Source organism: Leucoraja erinacea, chromosome 4, assembly GCF_028641065.1.
Source record: "Leucoraja erinacea ecotype New England chromosome 4, Leri_hhj_1, whole genome shotgun sequence".
NCBI lineage: Eukaryota > Metazoa > Chordata > Chondrichthyes > Rajiformes > Rajidae > Leucoraja > Leucoraja erinaceus.
Genome location: NC_073380.1, coordinates 84,084,125 through 84,090,261, shown reverse-complemented (window position 1 = coordinate 84,090,261; position 6,137 = coordinate 84,084,125). Strand labels below are relative to the sequence as shown.

Sequence of the window (6,137 nt, the reverse complement as noted above, 5' to 3'; positions counted from 1 at the left end):
CATTTTTTTTTAAAAAGACACAACAGTAATTACACCCCCCGGTGAGACCAGAGTTTACAGTCCTGATGGCCTGTGGGAAGAAACTACGTCTCATCATCTTTGTTTTCGCAGCGTGTCAGCGGAGGCGCTTGCCTCACCGTAGCAGCTGCAACAGTCCGTTGCTGGGGCGGTAGGGGTCCTTCATGATCTTACACAAAAACCCTTCTTCAGACTTGGGTTTCGGCCCGAAACGTCGCCTATTTCCTTCGTTCCATAGATGCTGCTGCACCCGCTGAGTTTCTCCAGCATTTTTGTGTACCTTCGATCTTCCAGCATCTGCAGTTCCTTCTTGAACATCCTTCATGATCTTGCTGGCTCTGGATCTGCACCTCCTGGTGTATAGGTCCTGCAGTGGGGGGGGGGAGTGTATTTCCCGTGGTGCGTTCGGCCGAACGCCCTACTCTCTGCAGAGCCTTCCAGTCCTGGGCAGAGCTATTGCCAAACCAGATTGAGATGGTTCCAGTCAGGATACTTTCTACAGTATCCTGCAGTAGAAGGATTGAAGGATCCTCAGAGAGGCTCTGAATTTCCTCAGCTGCCTGAGATGGTAAAGGCACTGCCTTGCCTTACTCACCAGTGCGGAAGTGTGTGTTGTCCATGTCAGATCCTCTGTGATGTGGACTCCCAGGTATTTAAAGCTGCTCACCTAGTCCCATTTATCCCCAGTGACGTGTATATCCTCGGTTGGTGTGGTCCTTAGTCAGCTCCTTAAAGCCCTGTCCCACTGTACGAAGTCATTCAAAGAGTTCTCCCGAGTTTGCCCTGATTGGAACTCGGAGATTTACGGTAATGGCCGCTCGCAGGTGCTCGGAGCTCTCGTGGACATTTTTCAACATGTTGAAAAGTCTTCACGAGTCTTCCTGAGCTTACCGCGTTTCCCGAGTACCTTCCGTTAGCGTAACCAGCCGCTAAGAGACGTCCCCGAGCTCCGACGGACCCGCTATGTTCATTCTACGTGCCTAACACAAGTTAGATTTTTTTTTATACTCGGGAGAGCACTTGAATTAACTCGTACAGTGGGACAAGGCTATTAGTTTTCGTGACATTCAAGAGGAGGCTGTTGTTCTGGCAACAGAGTGCCCGGTCAGCTGCTTCCTCCAGGTAGGCCTTCTCATCGTTATCAGAGATCAGGCCCACCACCACTGTTATCAGCAAACTTGATGATGGAGTTGGAGCTGAACCTGGCCACACAGTAATGTGTGTACAGGGAGTACAGTAAGGGGCTGAGGAAGCAGCCCTGGGGGGATCCTGTATTCAGGGTGAGGGGGTTGGAGATATGTCTCCCCATCTTGACCACCTGGGGCCTGGCAGTCAGAAAGTCCAGGACCCAGGCACACAGGGGAGTGTTCACTCCCAGTTCCAGCAGCTAATCAGCATTACTGTGAAGCATCCTGAATTTATCATATTTCAGATGCTTACAATGAATATGATGTTTTCTTCTGCATTAAATTAGTTTACTTTTTTGTAACTGATGTTTTCTAGGTCAGTTATGGCATTGATTATGTTGTGTGATCAGCTATTCATTTTCCTGGTGCATTACTTACAATAATTCAAATGTTGCATCAGTCATGTCATGTTATAAACGCATTATGTGTTTTGTGCCCTTTTCTGGCGCCAGAATTTAATTGCATTGCAGTCTCAGCTTTAAAAGAGTAGTGAATCTCTCCTGATCCATGCCACTGATGTTGCACATTTGTCACCTTCCATACTTCATGTAACCCCCAGAACAATTATTTTGAATTAACGTAAGATTCTGGTGCAACTTTAAAGCAACTGCTGATTTATTTTTAAATTTAAATTATTTATTTATTTATTTTTGTATAGTTGTTACTAATTGTTGACAGGATCCTTTAACCAGCAGTGGCTCAGCCCAACTGTAAAAATAGGCATACATATCTACTGTTTGCTTCAGCCTATGATGCTGTATAATTGCAACAATGCCAAAAAGATTTTCACACGAAAGTCAAAACAAATAATGAAGGAAACAACACCCTTCAGCTGCTGTGATATGAAGCCAGGAATGCATTCTCAGCTAAATTACTGAAAAAAAAAGGTGGGGAGCGATCTGTGGTTTAATCAGTGAGCAATGGAAATGATCTGTTCATCATTCAGACATGGCTGAACTTTGCTGCCTTTTTTATTAAATATGAAGATTTGACACTTTGATTACTAAATCAGTTTTACAAATGTACCAGTGGCTTTAATTTGAAAAATAATCAAAATGTTTATTGGGATTGGGGTATAGTTTTCTGACAGTAGTTTGTGTTAAAATAAGTATGTAAGAAGGAATTATGTCAGAGGCTGATATTTTACCTCCGAACTGTTACATGTTCAGAGGTAAAATATCAGCTTGCTGCCTGAACTAAACCATGTGTTTCTTTATGTCCATTTTAATATTACTCATTGCATTCCTATAAAAGCATTTTTCAACTTCAAATGAAATCATGTGGATTTCCATATAACTACACTGGGAAATGAAATTGTATGGCGCTTTCTTAAATCAATTCTGTAGTCAGGTCCGTGTCAATATTCTGTGGTATTATGTACACCTATGCACCCTGGACAACGTGCTTTTCGGGCCAAGTTAAATCTCTACAATTTTAACATGGAACCATGAAGGAGAGAATATGGTGCTGAAAACATGCCGACTTTTATATGCTCTCTTAGTGTGATCTACTATTGTTACACTCTTATACTTTGATATGATTGTCCTTGGATACCGAGGGTTTGCATTCTGTGAAAAATCTTTAATGAGGAGTTTTCTCGAACATTTCTAAAAGCTACAGTATTGATTATAAATTTGGACAACACATTACATGGTAAAAATTGATCCAGTTCATTTCAATGTGAATAATTTTGAAAATCTCAGTCTTATATTTCATCAGAATAGGTCAAGAGACTAAGTTTATCTTTCATAATGATATTTATCTGGCAAAATAGTAATTAATCTCGTATTGTACACTTTTCATCCGAGAGCATGTAGTTGCTTAGTGATTCTTGAGAATACAATTCTGACGTGTGTTTTGAAATTGTCATGTGAAATTTCCATTGGGCTTTGTAGTGTTATGTTACAGAAACATTTAATTTTTAAAATATTTTATTATGCACACATTAACAAGCAAACCATTTTGATATATGGCCTATATGCTAAGAGCTGGCTTCTTTGAGTTTAAAACCAATCTTATTATTTTGCCAAATGAATTATGATAATTGCTTGACTCTTGGGCAAGCATAGCTAATTTTTTGTGAACATTATAAAATAAATGCTTATATAGGAGTAATTCTTAATTTTGGATAGTGAGAAATGTTTTTCCTTTATTTTAAGTCATTAATTGCAAAGCAGCAACGTGATTATGACAATTTGTGTAAGTGTAGAAAATAAATGATAATAAAACATGCAGAGCTAAGACCCAAGATACTTGAGGAAAAACATGACAGAATCATGCCAATAAGTTATACACATTTATGAAGGTACATTGCCCTCCGTAATGTTTGGGGCAAAGATACATCATTTATTTATTTGCCTTTGTACTCCACAATTTGAGATTTGTAGTACAAAAAAAATCACATGTGGTTAAAGTGCACATTGTCAGATTTTAATAAAGGCCATTTTTATACATGTTGGTTTCACCATGTAGAAATTACAGCAGTGTTTATACATAGTCCCCCCCATTTCAGGGTGCCATAATGTTTGGGTCATGGTGTTTCAAAGATTCAAAGGTTCTTTATTAGTCACATGCACCAATTGGTGTAGTGAAATCCTTATTGCCAATGCAGCACATAAAAAAACATCCCCCCACAATGGTTCCCATTATGATGGAAGGCACAATGTCCAGTCCCCATCCCCATGTCCACCCACAGTCAGTCCTATTTTGGCCTCCGCAGTTGACTTTACAGAGGCCCAATGTTCCAGGCCCTTCTTGCTGGTTGATGGTGCTCCGGCGTCGGGAGAATCCTCACAGTGGCATAGAAAACCTGGAACGGCTGCTTCTTCCTGGAGACCGCGGCTTCCAAAGCCGACAGGCCACGCTGGATGGAGCTCCACCACTGGCGATCTCGGTGAGAGATCCCAGGCTCTCGATGTAAAGTTCAGCTCCGCCGCCCGCGGCTGTCTGCTCCATAGACCTGCAGCTTTGCGATGTTTTTATCGGTGGTCTCAGCTCACCGGAGTTCCAGCGTGGCGACCCGGGCAAGGCATCGCCTGCTCCGTGATAGAGCTCCAGCGCTGTGCCGCCACTGAAGCCGAGGTTCTGGCCGGTCCCTACAGGAAATGCCACTCCAGGCCCGCTGGTAGGCCACGAGGACGGGTCGAAAACTGCAGCCCGGAGAAAAGCTGCCTCTCCGACCAGGTAGGGACCCTGAAGGACAGTTTCCAAAGTTTAGACCTCCAAACAAAACACTTTAACTCACTAAAAATTCAAAAAAGAGGTATAAAACAGACACTGCAAACTGGGCAGCCAAGCCCATACGGCGCCCCCTAGTTGCTCAGGTGTGTTTAATTGCCTCCTTAATGCAGGTATAAGAGAGCTCTCAGCACTTGTCTTTCCATCACCTTTTGGAAACCTATTGCTGTTTATCATCATGAGGACCAAAGATGTGCCAATGAAAGTCAAAGAAGCCATTATGAGACTGAGAAACAAGAATGAAACTGTCAGAGACATCAGCCAACCCATAGGTCTTACCAAAATCAACTGTTTGGAACATCATTAAGAAGAAAGAGAGCACTAGTGAGCTTACTAATCGCAAAGGGACTGGCAGGCCAAGGAAGACCTCCACAGCTGATGAGAGAAGAATTTTCTCTATAATAAAGAAAAATCCCCAAACACCTGTCAGAAAGATCAGAAACACTCTTCAGGAGTTGGGTATGGATTTGTCAATGACCACTGTCCGCAGAAAACTTCATGAACAGAAGAAGCAAACCACTGGTTAGCCGCAAAAATAGGATGGCCAGGTTTCAATTTGCCAGGAAGTACTTAAAAGAGCAACCACAGTTCTGGAAAAAGGTCGTGGACAGATGAGACGAAGATTAACTTGTATCAGAGTGATGACAAGAGCAAAGTATGGAGGAGAGAAGGAATTGTCCAAGATCCAAAGCATACCACCTCATCTGTGAAACACAGTAGTGGGGTTGTTATGGCCTGGGCATGTATGGCTGCTGAAGGTACTGGCTCACTTATCTTAATTGATGATACAATGGCTGAGGGTGGTAGCATAATGAATTCTGAAGTGCATCGACGCATCCTATCTGCTCAAGTTCAAACAAATGCCTCAAAACTCATTGGCCGGCGGTTCATTCTACAGCAAGGCAATGATCCCAAACAAGGTACACAAAAATGCTGGAGAAACTCAGCGGGTGCAGCAGCATCTATGGAGCGAAGGAAATAGGCGACGTTTCGGGCCGAAACCCTTCTTCAGACTGATGGGGGGTGAGGGGGAGAAGGAAGGAAAAAGGGAGGAGGAGGAGCCCAAGGGGGGGGGGGGATGGGAGGAGACAGCTCGAGGGTTAAGGAAGGCGAGGAGACAGCAAGGGCTAGCAAAACTGGGAGAATTCAACGTTCATGCCATCTGGACGCAAGCAACCTAGGCGGAATATGAGGTGCTGTTCCTCCAATTTCCGGTGTTGCTCACTCTGGCAATGGAGGAGACCCAGGACAGAGAGGTCGGATTGGGAATGGGAGGGGGAGTTGAAGTGCTGAGTCACTGGGAGTTCAGGTAGGTTATGGCGGACTGAGCGGAGGTGTTCGGCGAAACGATCGCCTAACCTCCGCTTAGTCTCCCCGATGTAAATCAGCTGACATCTAGAGCAGCGGATGCAGTAGATGAGGTTGGAGGAGATACAGATGAATATTTGTCGCACCTGGAACGACTGCTTGGGTCCTGGAATGGAGTCGAGGGGAGAGGTGAAGGGACAGGTATTGCATTTCTTGCGGTTGCAACAGAAAGTGCCCGGGGAGGGAAGGGAAGAATTGACAAGGGAGTTGCGGAGGGAGCGCAAAAAGCAACAAAGGAGTTTTTCAAAGATAAACAAGGGTCAGTTCTTGAGTGACCAAGTCAATCATCTGATCTGAACCCAATTGAACATGCCTTTTATATGCTGA

General features: G+C 43.8%; 1 protein-coding gene across 1 annotated transcript in view; it reads left to right on the top strand.

Annotated features, from left to right (window-relative positions):
• snrka (SNF related kinase a) overlaps positions 1 to 6,137 on the top strand; it is a 35,052-nt gene that overhangs the window by 2,359 nt on the left and 26,556 nt on the right. The window lies entirely within an intron of this gene.